This window comes from Triticum urartu, chromosome 1 (genome assembly GCF_003073215.2).
Source record: "Triticum urartu cultivar G1812 chromosome 1, Tu2.1, whole genome shotgun sequence".
In the NCBI taxonomy this organism is placed as follows: Eukaryota; Viridiplantae; Streptophyta; class Magnoliopsida; order Poales; family Poaceae; genus Triticum; species Triticum urartu.
This window is the reverse complement of record NC_053022.1, coordinates 44,124,460-44,138,239: the sequence shown is the minus strand read 5'-3', so window position 1 is coordinate 44,138,239 and position 13,780 is coordinate 44,124,460. Positions and strand designations below refer to the sequence as shown.

Below are 13,780 nucleotides of genomic sequence, written 5' to 3'. Positions count from 1 at the left end.
GGGCCACATGGGCTGTAGGGGGTGCGCCTTGGCCTATATGGGCCAAGGGCACCAGCCTCAAGAGGCCCATGCGCCAAGAGATGAGGGATAGGAAGAGTCCTAAAAGGGGAAGGCACCTCTGAGGTGCCTTGGGGAGGAGGGACTCCTCCTAGCCGCACCCTTCCTTGGAGGAAGGGCCAAGGCTGCGCCTCCCCCCTCTCCCTTGCCCCCTATATATATGTGGGGGGTGGGAGGGCAGCCAGAACAATGTTCTGGTGCAGTCCTCCCCTTCTCCCAAGTCCCTCTCCTCTCCCGTGGTGCTTAGGCGAAGCCCTGCAGGATTGCCACGCTCCTCCACCACCACCATGCCGTTGTGCTGCTGCTGGATGGAGTCTTCCTCAACCTCTCCCTCTCCCCTTGCTGGATCAAGGCGTAGGAGACGTCACCGGGCTGTATGTGTGTTGAACGCGGAGGTGCCGTCCGTTCGGCACTAGGATCATCGGTGATTTGAATCACGACGAGTACGACTCCATCAACCCCGTTCACTTGAACGCTTCCGCTTAGCGATCTACAAGGGTATGTAGATGCACTCTCCTTCCCCTCGTTGCTGGTTTCTCCATAGATAGATCTTGGTGACACGTAGGAAAATTTTGAATTTCTGCTACGTTCCCCAATAATCACGGACATGACGAGGAGTCTCGAAATGGTCGAGACATGAAGATTGATATATTGGACGACTATATTCGGACACCAGAATGGTTTCGGGGTTATCAGATATATATCGGAGTACCGGGGGGTTACCGGAACCCCCCGAAGGTTATTGGGCCTCATGGGCCCAAAGTGGTGGAAGAGGAGAGGCAGCAGGAGGTGGCGCGCAGCCCCCCTTGCCCCAATCCGAATTGGGAAAGGGAAGGGGGCGGCGGCCCTCCTTCTCCTTCCTTCTCTCCACCTCCTCATTCCCCCTTCTCCTAGTTGAAATAGGAAAGGGGGGCAAAACCTACTTGGAGTAGGATTGCCCCCCCCCCCTGGCGCGCCTCCTTCTCTTGGCCGGCCCCCCTTCTCCTCTCCCCCTTTATATACGGAGGAGGGGGGCACCCCATAGACGCAACAACTGATCTCTTGATCTCTTAGTCGTGTGCGGTGCCCCCCTCCACCATAATTCACCTCGGTCATATCGTAGCGGTGCTTAGGCGAAGCCCTGCATCGGTAGAATATCATCATCGTCACCACGCCGTCGTGCTGACGAAACTCTCCCTCAAAGCTCGGCTGGATCGGAGTTCGAGGGACGTCATCGAGTTGAACGTGTGCAGAACTCGGAGGTGTCGTGTATTCGGTGCTTGATCGGTCGGATCGTGAATACGTACGACTACATCAATCGCGTTGTGCTAACGCTTCCGCTTTTGGTCTACGAGGGTACATGGACACACTCTCCCCTCTCGTTGATATGCATCATCATGATCTTGCGTGTGTGTAGATTTTTTTTGAAATTACTACGTTCTCTAACATGCATTACATTTAAATTTCGAGCTGTGCGTGAAAAAATAAATAAGTGCCACCCTCTGTAGTGTAATTCTAGATCCGACACTACTTGGATGTCATGAAGATTCACATAGATGGAAATTTCATAACACATTATTTCAAAATAGAATCACATTCCACATTCATTTACGATTTATACTCGTGAGTACGCATTGATAGCACCGCCCGACGCTGAGTCAATGACCGTGCACACACTTGTGCACTACACATGACAGAGTACACAATGCTTATACATACACTATCGAGAAGCATTAACGTGCCTGGAAGGCACGCCCCCTCGCGCTGTCCACGTAGGATAGAAAAAGTGCTTCCGGTTGAGTTGTGATTGGTATGCCGAACAGCTGAAGGAAGAGAAAAAAAACAGATCGCACAGCCCAACCCCTGGCGATTCCTCTCCCTCTCCCTCGTCTGGGCCTCCCCCACATCCGGCGCCGCCACCAGCGCCCTTCCCCTCAGCCGCCGCCCCCGCCCCTTCTCTCCTCCCATCATCTTCTCCCCTCCATCGGAAACCTTCTCCCCTCCCCCTCTCCCCAAATCGAGCAACAGGTCCGGATCCACGGCCACGACGGTGCGAGCACCATGATGCAGGCCGAGGCCGCGTGACGAGGGAGCTCGTTCTGGCTCTGACCCTTGTGCCGACGCCATGGACAAGGTGCCCTCTTCATCTCTTCTCTCTCTTTGTGTGTGTGTGTTCGATTTGAAGTTGGTGTTCTGTTCGTGAAGCTCCCTCTCTTTTCTGGCGCAGGAGAACATCTCTGTTCATGAGGCAGCCCCAACCCTAGCCTTTCCTTGCCATGGCGACCGAGTAGGCAGGAGGTACGAATCAGTCCTCTCCTCCCCTTGTATAGTTTTCTTCATCCCCTTTGTGATGTGTGACATCTGCTTGTGTGCATATTGCATGGAGAGAAGTTGCTCTGATCCATCTACTGAAGGAGGATGTGCACCATCCGAGGTGCTCAACATCACCACCGCCATTTGTTGCCTGCCAAGGTGACTTCTCTCTCATGCTACCATGCTCTGCTTGTCCAGGGAATCGACCCGAGGTGATTTTCTCTGTGTGTGCTGGCTGTAGGATGTATCTACTGTGATGCCACATCTGTTATTGTTGTGAATAGAAGCTTCAATGGATGGACAAGATGGTAGCATCATGCTTGTGTGTTCCTCTGTGCTGAACCGGCAATACTTTCCAAAGCTTACATCTCTCCTGGATGATTGTCATGTTTGGTTGGTGAACTAATTGGAATTCATAGAAATTTACCAAACCTTGAAACTTTTCTGAGTGATTTTTGTTTGTTATTGTAAGAGAATATATTCAATTATTTCTGATTGTATTGCATACTCACAATGGACCTAAGATTTTATTGATTTGACTCAGGCAGTTTGAAGGGTGAATTAGCTTGGGGAACAACCAATATGAAGCTACAGACTTCAAGCGGACCATGACTTTCTCATTGTTGCAAGTTGGTGCCCTCGACAAGTAGTGGAATCATAATTTTTGTAGCCATATCCATTGTTTGAGTTGCTCTAATGTTTGCACCGGCAACACATTGCCAGGAATCACTTCTTTGTGTTTGTTGTCGCAGACCGGCCAATTCAGGTAAGAGCACACTCTAGCTAACCGTCTTGATTTGCAATTCCTCATAATCTATGATGTTCTTCCAAAAACAGGAAGTTGGTGATTTTTGTGAGATATGAGATAATACTGTTTTAGCACACATGCTATTTTAATCTAGAGAACCCAATTATAAGCATGATATTCAGTTCACTTCAAGTGCAGGTTTCTTCTCACAATTAAGTCCCCCTACACGAATGCAACGGCCAGTGATTTTTTTCTACTAGTGTCAATCATTGGCATGGTCCTTTTCATTGTTCTTTAATAGTCTCACATTCACTATTTCGTGCATCTATATGCCCACATCTAAAATGCTACCTGTAACGTAAGCTTATAATGCAAATATTAGCATCACTGGCTTTGTAGTGAGATTAATCATTATATGATGTCTGAATTATCCCCATTGACCTCCCTGAACTATCCACACCAGACCTATTTGGTTTTGCAGATTGGTCTACGTTAATTCAGTGTGAGGTACTTTTTTTTGTTGGTCGATCCATGATTTGTGTGTCTTGCTGATGCTATGGCTATTCTATTTAGTTTTGTCGGCCTACATTGTGTGAAGAACGAGTTGTGCCACCTTTTCATGGTGGATGAAAGGGTAGGTACATGTTAGTATATGGTTAAGTTGAGCTTGGCAGTAGATGGTTGGTTTGCCTTTTCTTTTTCTGTTCATGTGGTTCCTGGTTTGTAGGCTCCAGTGCTCTGTTAATTTAGATGGGGTGAGCAGGGACCTTTTCCCCTTTTGTTGGTTAGAATAAAAGGGAAGTTTTATGGTACTTATTGCATGAAGTAAGACAAGTTTTGTTTTGGCATCAATTAGTGCTATATAAGTGAATGTTATGATGAAATCTGCACGGCCAGTATTATTTATTCTTCGATTCTTGGTTTGTGTTCCTGATCGAAGGTGATTTCATACATTTGAACCATCGCCAGATTTAGTGCCCTGTATGTTGGTTCCATGGTGAAATCACCCAATCCTTGGGGTGTTTACATTGAGGTTTTTGGATGCAGGTTACACATGGTTTTGGTACCTCATTAGCAGCTGCTGTCCCATTTTTCTATGTTCAGTAAAGAGCTCTGGACATCTATTAAACCAAGGTTTTCTTCCTTCCAAACGTGTGCACATATTGCTAGCCACCCAGTCTACACTCTCTGATTAGCTTCGAAACAATCTTGTTTTACCTTTACCATACAGTGAATGAAATTAGTTGTTCACCATGGCGCTCCACCGCTGTACGCACTAAGACGAAGAATGGACATCTTAGAAAAATATAAAAGGTTAGTCCTTGCTTTTGCCTTGGTGTTTTTAATTTCTGTTTATGCCATTTTGTTTGATCTATTCTATTTGTGTGATTATCCTACAATGTTCTTTGGAAGTTGGGGTTTGTGATAACTCTTTCTTGAAATTTGGATGCAGGGTTGCTCCACGCAAGGTTCCATTCCCAGAGCACATTTTGATAAGTTTATGGGACATAATTATTTACCTGGAATTTATTGAGATCAAGGCAGCGAAATATTCCTTTCATGTTGTGGACCATCGTTTCGTGGCTTGGCAGGACAAAAAATACAGAGATTCATCCCGTGAGTGGAAGTAAGCTGCGCTATACTTACAAGATTAGGCCGTTCTATAGTATACCGAGTAACTTCAATGGCTAGACTTACCTTGCACGTAATTAGCTAAACACATGTTGTATAGATTCTCTTTTTACTGTGATTCGTTGGCAATATTGTCTACCATTTTTACATGAATGAATCTCCTTCCCTATATTTATTGATGTGATTAGTAGCAACAACCAACTCGAAGAGAACCTTCAGACTTACCAATACAATGTCCCGCTTGCTTTACTCTGTGATGAACATAGTTTCCAGATTTATTTGTGCATGGCGGCATTCTGAATATTTTGTATACCGGTAGCTTCAGTTCTAACTATACTTTTTTATTTATTCCAGGGAAATAGCTACAACGTCTTTTTGGAGTGAAACTGCTGAAGCTTTTGATGCAGACAAACTCGATACAGATTAGTTGCAGGGTCTTGTGGTTGCTCTGTTATAGGCTGCACATATAGAAACAAGATTGTAATGTTATCTCCCTTTAATTGTCTTTTTCTGGACAAGCTTTTCTGTCATGGTGATACATCTCTTATACTAACAGTCATGGAGGGATCTGATCTGGTCAAGATCTCCGAGCGCTCTGCAGATCATGTACCCGACCTGCTTGGATTCGGCAGTACAGTCTTATAAGAACAAGTAGTTAGTTATAATAAGAAAGGGGAAAGAGCCATTAGAAAAACATGGAACCGAGTCAGACTTATTTGTTTAGGAACATGACGTTCAGCCTAAAATGGTGTTGGTGCTTCGTGAAAAGTTTCGCCAACACCATTTTGACAAATAGAAAAGTTGAGTACAGTAGCCGTTGGACCGAAAATAATATAGCGAGCCACAATAAAACAAATAACATATTGGATATCACACTGTCTTATGACTGAATAGCAGAAAAATATGTTGGCAAATTTTTAAAAGCATGGTTATTATTGGTTTGATAACCAAGCAGGGAAATAGTTCCAAAAAATAGACCAGCTTAAATAAGAGTGCATTTTTTTATTATTTCATGAAGCAGAGAGTATTTTAATAAGCTGTAAGGTACTAATTGTTTTCCTATGTAGCTAAGTATGAAGATGGGGCCTCAAAATTTTAGTACTACTTTCTTCTGCTTTGAATTATTATTTTGATTTTCAATAAATTATTGCTTTCCGGTACTTTATATTTCTTATTGTATTTAGTTCGTGTCGATTTGGGTAATCATGCATCATACATTTCAAATATTTAATTGCAGTCATTCAGCTCATCGACACTCGCGAAGAAAATGGCCTCTTCTTCCAGTACCCGAAGCAGCCACATAGCCATATGCCTCATCCTAATTCTCCTGGTCGTTAGCATGCGAGAAGCCTCCGCCGTCAAGCCTGCCGGCCAGCGATGTGAAGGACCAGATGGTTGTCAGTAAGTACGCGCTATTTCTGCTCAAAACTATTGATTTATTGCATCGATGTTCCTCTTCAGTACAGTTGTGTTAGCTCTTTCTGTTACTATCCATTCTGTATACTCTATATGTATTTATTTTTTTGGAAATTCAGTTTGCCTTTTTTGACGCAGAATTTAGTGGGAGTTAAATCTCCAACAGTTAGTTATAGTGAAATTGCAAACGATTATGTGGCTTCAAAGGATCCTCAATCCTGGCACGCAAGGTTTGTTAGTTACCCGTAACATGCAATAGTAATTTCAGTTCAGTCTACCTGTCCTCATTTGGGTTCATATTGTCAAGTTGATTGCTCCTGATCAACTTCTTAATGCTATTTGTCATCCTTAGGTGAAAGCAGTAAAGTTGATGCTGATCTAGAAAGTTTTTTCTGATATTGATGATGTGGAGGTACCTTTATTCATCCATCTTTGAACATGTTTGAGCCTGAAAAAAGGACCAGATAGGTTATTCATTATCTCTAATTCTTCATTAATTTTGTAGGTTCATGGGTATCTCCACAATGAGGAAAAGACACAGTAGAAAAAGATAATTTGGGACGAAATGAACAAAGAATACCTAGAGGTAGGTATTGTAACTCTAGCAAGATGAGGTGGTTCTTATTCTCACAATAGGGTGTAAGTGTTACTGTCTGCTGCTTTATTTGACATGAAAAATCCGCTGAAGTCAGCATCGCGTGCCTGAAAATCTACACGTAGTCAAGTACACTGACTGAAAGTGTACAAGTAGTCAAGTAGTCTGACGAGAGGGGATTTTGAAAGATGTTTGCTTGTTGTAGTTGTACGCTCTAATGCGATTAAGCTTTTTCATAATATAATCGTTGAACAGCGGTTCGAAATAGTAAAAATATGTTTACCAGGCATTGCTTACATGCAGATTTGCTATACAAATGGCAAACAACAACGAGAAAAGGGCAGTGTACCAACCTGGCACCGCCCAGCCACCACTCAGGCGGCGCGCCAATGGTGCGCCCCAACCTCTAGTAATTTATAAACTGCGACGCTTTTGGCCGATCGGTCGGCTCAGGTTAAAACATCCGCCGCAACGACGCGTTAGCTTGTCGACGAACTCATCAAAGCTCCGCTGCGATGACCCGCCGTGCACCGTGGCGGTCTCGAGCGTCGCCCTCACCTTTTTTTTTAATTAAAGGTAGATTATGTTCTACCTTATATATTTCAAAACAGACAAAAAACCCGGCGGACAAAAGTCAATTACATGAAAGGTAATGCAGAAACTGCACAGAGTGTGCAGGCGGCCACTACCAAACCGGGGAGTGGTGAAGAGAAAACAGTGAAGGAACTAGTGCTTTTACATCTGGCAAACTATGCGAGAGCAATAGCCCACTGGCGCAACAACTGCTTAATTTCATGCTTCCTAGATCGATGGCACCAGAGCAGTAGTAACTGAGACGCTGTATGAGCAGTAAACCTGTCCGGCCAAATCTTTTTGTCGAAAATTCGTGCGTTTCTGGCGCTCCATAGAGTCACCGCAGCAGCAGCGAAAATAATTGGCCAGAGCCTTCCAAACCTGGTAGGGGTGCGCCCATCTAACATATAAAGCCTCCTAGAATCTAACATACAACGAAGGCCTCGAGCGCACGGTACCACGCGAGCCGCGCCGCGCGTGGGGATGCAGCACACCACGCGAAGGAAAAAAACACCGCACCGCATCGAACCCTAGCCCCAATCCACAGCCCCGCGCCCCTCGCTCCTCCCTCCTTCGTCCGCTGCCACTCCCTCCCACCTCCTCCTCCTACGCCCTAGGAGCCCCGCCGCCGACTGCTACTCCTCCACCGCCTCGCCTCTTCCTCCTCCTGGCCTTCCCATCGCTCGGGCGCAGGCTTCCGTGGCCAAGCGCTTCGAGGGCGAACCCGTCTCCACCGCCAGCTCTGGGTTCGCGCGGGACGGGCTCCCCCGCCTGGCCGGCCTCGACGAGCATGGCCTCGATCCGGCCTCAGCCTGAGGACCTCGAGCCGAGGAGTGCGGCCTCGATCGGGACTCGGCATCTGGGGCGACGGCAGAGGAGGAGGGGAAAGGAGGGGAGCAGCAACCAACATCTGGGGCGGCGGTGGATGGACTCCATGAGCTGGCCGGCGACGGCGGCGGTGCTGGATTCGATCTGCAGGAGAGAGAGGGAGGCGAGGATTGGTGAAGAACTCCGTTGCCGCTGCGTGCCGTGCTTCTGGATCGAGCGCTGCCTGACCAAGGGATAAGAGTATGAGGTAAAACTAGCCACCATGCTCCTGTGCGGGCTGCATCTCCACATCTCCCGTTTCATTATTTCACCATTGCTGCCTCTTCTCCTCTTCGTTGCTCTGCTTCTTCTCCTGATTTCTCTTTTTCATTTTTTCTCTTTGTGGCGCCGCCGGGGATGAGAGGAGCAGCTGCTGAAGCAGGCGCGGTGCTGGTGCACTGCTGGCGAAGCGGTCGTCGACGTCGTCCTTGGCAGAAGGTAAGCCAAGATCAATCTCTCACAATATTCCTTTGTCGTCGGTGTTCTTATGAAACTTAGTGATTGGACTTTCTCTGTTATGTTTCACACATTGCTACTTTTAGTTATTCCCGTTTGGCTTGCGGATATGCTCCTGCTGAGAGTTTATTTTCTCTATCCAACATCATTGCAGGTTGGTGCTTCCTCTCCTTCTCACTGCAGCTACCTATGCATGTATTATTCTAGGATTTTGCAAGTTAAATACTCATGTGTGCTGAACTGAAAAGTTCTCTATGCAACATCTATTGCAGGTTGGTGTTTCTTACCTATGCCTCTATTATTCTAGGATTTTGAAAGTTAATTGCTCATGTGTGCTGAATTGAAAAGCTCAATGAAAGGCACTTATTTCTATGCACAAATGCTTTTGTTGCTATAAGAATCTGTAGAGAAGAAAGCATTTAGCACTGCTGCCCCTGCTGTACATAATTAGAGGAATAGTTTGGTTCAGTTAGAGGAATTGGTGTTTTTGGATAGTGATGTTTGGGCCAATTCTGGGCTGATCAGTCCATAATTTCAAGTCTCCAAATATAAGTTGTAGTGTAGGTCTCAAGCTTTCCAAAGAGTATTTGTTTGTGCTTTTTGGCCAGGCAGTTTCAGAGCAGCCATCAATTTAATGTGCTGTCCAGGAAGTTATTATCCTGAGCGCAGTTTTTTCATTTGCCAGTTTACGGCCTGTTAGAGGTTGAATTAAAATAAACTTTCAACATGATAGTTGTAGATATGTTTCTGTAGATGCTTATACACATATAATTTGTCTGAATTCCTCTTCTATATCGAATCCTATAAAAATATTAAAGGAGGTTGTACTATGTTGGACAGAATTTCATTCTCAGCTTCATCGGCGTCAGCTTCATCACCAAGAGGACGGACTCCGGAAGGCAGCCTCCTCCTAAGGCGCCAGGACCGGTAACTCCCGAAACGTCCATCCTTCCTAACATTATTTTCTGGTGATGCACCGTTAGGGTTCGTGTTCATTGCCATTTTGGATTCATATGTGAAGTCTATTTTTGTTAATTACAGTTAATTAATTTCTTAATTCATGGTTGTTTTAGTTGCTGACCATACGATTGGTAGCCTTGGACAGAAGAGGGCCAGCAACAAACAGAAGCAACCATTGTCCTGTCCAGAACATGTATATCTTCAGTTTTGGTTGCCTTCTGTTTACTTGCCAACAAGCGACATTGAGCTCACATATTTACTGTTTGATTTGTTATATACTTAATCTGCTAGACGAAGTGTAAAAGGGAAATTCATGCTCGACAATTTTGTATATTTATAAACCTAGATACTACTCTAATTGGTTTTACTTCTTCCATATATTTTCTCCTCCCAGTGTGTATAAATAGTGCACAAAGTTAATTTCTTTTCCGTCTCCACCGCATCTAATTTTAAAGAAAATAGAGAGGAATCTGAGAGATACACAACCAGAAGAATTTTGTTTCTTTGAGTTTTCGACCGTGTCTAACTTTTGGTAAAAGAGAGAGGAATTTGAGATAGATAGACAACCTGAGGAGCTTTGAACAGCTTTGAACGTCCGAGTATGCCGCCGGCCTCCTCGCCGCTGTTGTCGCGTGTCTGGCACCAGTGTGTGGCAGCTGCTGAGATGTGCGCAGTTTACTCCCGGTTCCGTGATGGTGTTGAAAAGCACCTTAACTGAGCCAAGGAATTTAGTAGCTTTGTGGGATGACTAAACAAATTTTTTTGCTCTTCCTATGCTATCTTCTCATATTATAATTTTGGTGTCCTGGTATGCAGGGATCAGCTTTGGTGGCATCCGATGCTGCCAGACCACTGGGTTAGAGCAGAGGAAGCTGACATGGTGTTCGACATTCAGATGGTCATTGTGATCGACCAGATGCGGCGCCTCATGTCACCCCGAGCCTCCAGGGCTTGTTAGCGGTGCTCATAAAGTAAGAATATGCTTGCAAGTGCTCGTTTCCCATATGCTTGCCCATTCCTGTCTCGCATCAAGCTTTCATTTATTTCCCTAAAATTCCTCTAATTTGATGTGTGCATGTCTGAGAAAGAAATAAGAGGAATAAGCTATGGTATGTCTTGGGAAGTACATTATTTCCCTGGCTTGTGAAATTAATGCGCCCAAATTCGTGTACAGTCTGGTTTCGGACTAACAATGCCTCCTTGTGTTATATTGCAACTAGAAAAAGAGATGGACATAATAAAGAAGCTTGGTGAACAAATATATATCTGAACCCTCTACACAGTATAGATGCTATAATTTCTGTTAAATGGAAGTTAGATTCAGATTCTTAAAAATATTATCCTTCAGTCCTATACATACAAGGTACTGTCTTGGCATGGATATAGCCTGCAACCCGCATCTCTAAACAACGCGAACCTATCCATAATCATAAACTTGTGTATTGATCCTCCATTCAGATTTGCAATGGCCCAATGCATTTCGGTCGATATATATGTGATGCCATTGGTTGGCCTGGATCAGATAGCTAGGTTTGATCAATTCGGTTAATATATGTTTATGTTTCTGTTTAGGTTTCCGCACCTTTTGATGCGTGTGCGTGCGGCCATTGAGTAACTTGATCTGTTTTCCTGGCTATTCTATGTGCATTTACATGTATAGGATAGTCATTTTGATTCAGTTAAGATATGTTAAGATTTCTGTTTAGATTTCGGCACCTTTTAAATGTGCTTCCATGGGGGTAACCTGATTCCATTTTAATGGCAACGGGACCTGCAAGTGCATGGCCCACTGCTAATAGTCCTAGAAGCGATCGAAATTGTTGCTATTTTGACTTTGTCTGCTAGATGGACTGCTATTCTGATCTCTATGTTTTCCCATTGCTTCGTTCGGTATGTCCACGTAAAACCAGAAATTACATGCATTTGAATGATGATAGCTTAGCACTTGATGATAAATGTGATGTTGTTTTATGTTAATGTGAAACCCGATCTATCGGTTGTTAGTTTGAATCAGTACCCAAGCCATCCTCCTCACTGCCCTCCTCTCAGTTATTTAGGTAGTTCTTCCTTCTTGGGTAACAATGAGAAAACGATTAGGTTAGTTACACAGTATACTTCATGATTGCGGTAGGCACAAAATGCTTGGCAGACTAAAATAACTATGCCTCGTTTCTATTATCAAGCTCTGAGTGTATATTGAGATGCCTTTGTACAATGAAAGATCCATGGGGTTGTTTGTTTGCTTGTAGATTTCCGTGCAGATATTTGAATTGTGCAAATATTTAATTCGATTTATAATTTGTTGTCTCTTGATGTCGCTAATTTTGTATGAGCTGGAGGTGATAGTGAAGGTCGATATTTTGATCTTTAATGGAATTTTCATCTTCTTGATTTTCCTCTATCTATGTAGAGGTCTCAAGAAAGATAAAAGAACTTGTGGTTCAAGCAGCAAGAAGATAGCCAGCCTAAATGAATCAAAACAAGAACAAGCGTCGGGAATTTACAAATGAGGAAGTGCAGCTGGTATGGCCTCTCTGTTTTACCCGAAATCAACCAGAGGAAAAACTGTTGGACAATCATCTTCTTGCCATTTTATAGTTGACTTCCTGCCATGATTTGCTTCCTAAAAGAAATAGCAATCAACTTGAAATAAGTAATTTATCTAGCTACAAATGCTTATTCTAGACTGATTATGTTTCTTCCAATTGCGGACAGTGTTTTTTAGTTGACACTTTAGTCTACATATCTGCCAAATATTTACATGTTTGCATGGCCAGAAAAAAAAATCAGATACTGTACTTAAGCGTTAGTGATGGGTTAGTTATTCTACTTCTTTCGGCTAAATGTTTAGCAAGGACTGCATGTTTGAAACAACTAACTCACCTTGCTTTTGGTACATTTTCCTTGTATATAACTCGCTTTTCTATTTCTCGGGGACAAGAACACCATATAGAGATTTGAGAGGTTGGCCCTGGTTTTAGAAACAATGCGCCTGATGGTTTAAATTTATTCTGCTCCTTACATCAGGGTCTGTGGTACTTTCAGACTTGAGGGAAGATTTTACTGTATGATATAAATTAAATCATTTGTTTCTACTACATGTTAAAGGAGTTGGCCAATGTTGGCATGAAGCCATAAAAGTTAGCTGGATGTGGAGGAATTTGGTAGTGGTGGTGAATTGGCACCTTTTCCTTGCTTGCCATCATGCCATGATTTGAAATTTAGTTGTCAGGCTACGTAATTCACACCGAGACCAGCGAAAGGAATTCGTGCGCTCCATCATACATTTGCGCCTCTAAACTTAGTTTGTTGACTAAATTGTGTAGTTCCCTTTTGCCGTTCTCTACTCCTTTTGCAGTTTTAACCGTAAAATATGATATATGATATAATGGTTATTTTGTACATCGAGCAGGTGATGTAATTACTTTCAATAGCGCTTCAGCTCTGCAATCGACAGTTTGACCTCATGCTAGGGCAGCCTCAGCCAGTTGCCTCTTCTATCAAAGGTAAAGAACAGAAGCCTTTTTATTGATATTGCTGTATGGAAAGTTTACTGGAAATTATGATTCTAAGTGGGTGTGAATAACATGCTTTGTCTTGAAATAATGACATATGGAGAAATAAGTATATACCTCCAAGGGAACTGTCATGTGTTTGCGGATATGATTCTGAAAGCTTATAAACTTATTTTCAAAGCTTGCCTAATAATTTTATCATATAAGTTGAAATTCAGTAAAACATTCCCACTTGACAGTGATCTATTGTTATTCCCTTAAATGTTGATCCAAGTGTCATAAATGGCACAAGATGTAGTTCTGATTAGATTTTGAGTGTGAAATTTATACTGTCTTGCGGTGATGCATGATGTTATTTATTTCATTAGAGAGAGATAAGTGTTAACCTATTAAGTTAATTAGGGTGACCGATTTAATGCTTATGTTAATTATTTGCAGTTTATTTACGGGAGAAAATAGTGGTAGTTTATTTATTGTCATTGGTTAAGACTGCTGCTATTAGATCTATATGGTTGCGGTAAATCTTCAATTATTTGCTAAATTGAGGGCTTAATGTTCCGCTATTAGGTTAATTAGGCTAGCAGCTTTTAGCACTTCTCATCTATTGGTTCAGCTATTATTTTGTGAGAAAGAAAATTTACCCTCGCTTTGTCCCTACAGGATAATGAC

The 13,780-nt window shown here is 43.4% G+C and overlaps 1 long non-coding RNA gene across 30 annotated transcripts; it reads left to right on the top strand.

Moving 5' to 3' along the window:
* Window positions 1-1,853: 1,853 nt before the first annotated feature.
* Window positions 1,854-13,100, top strand: LOC125545767. Of its 30 annotated transcripts, XR_007300265.1 has the most exons (19): window positions 1,854-2,170; window positions 2,264-2,334; window positions 2,428-2,508; window positions 2,591-2,742; window positions 2,894-2,978; window positions 3,073-3,115; window positions 3,671-3,731; window positions 4,145-4,231; window positions 4,329-4,411; window positions 4,551-4,724; window positions 5,084-6,130; window positions 6,284-6,375; window positions 6,498-6,557; window positions 6,651-8,618; window positions 8,885-8,908; window positions 9,477-9,563; window positions 10,413-10,567; window positions 12,007-12,119; window positions 13,009-13,100. It is a non-coding gene; the product is annotated as an uncharacterized LOC125545767 (long non-coding RNA). The 30 variants fall into 30 exon arrangements; XR_007300290.1 differs by lacking the exon at window positions 3,671-3,731 and having other exon boundaries at window positions 2,894-3,115; window positions 4,551-4,714; window positions 5,084-5,209; window positions 5,967-6,130; XR_007300286.1 differs by lacking the exon at window positions 3,671-3,731 and having other exon boundaries at window positions 2,894-3,115; window positions 6,651-8,388; window positions 8,551-8,618; window positions 8,791-8,908.
* Window positions 13,101-13,780: the final 680 nt, after the last annotated feature.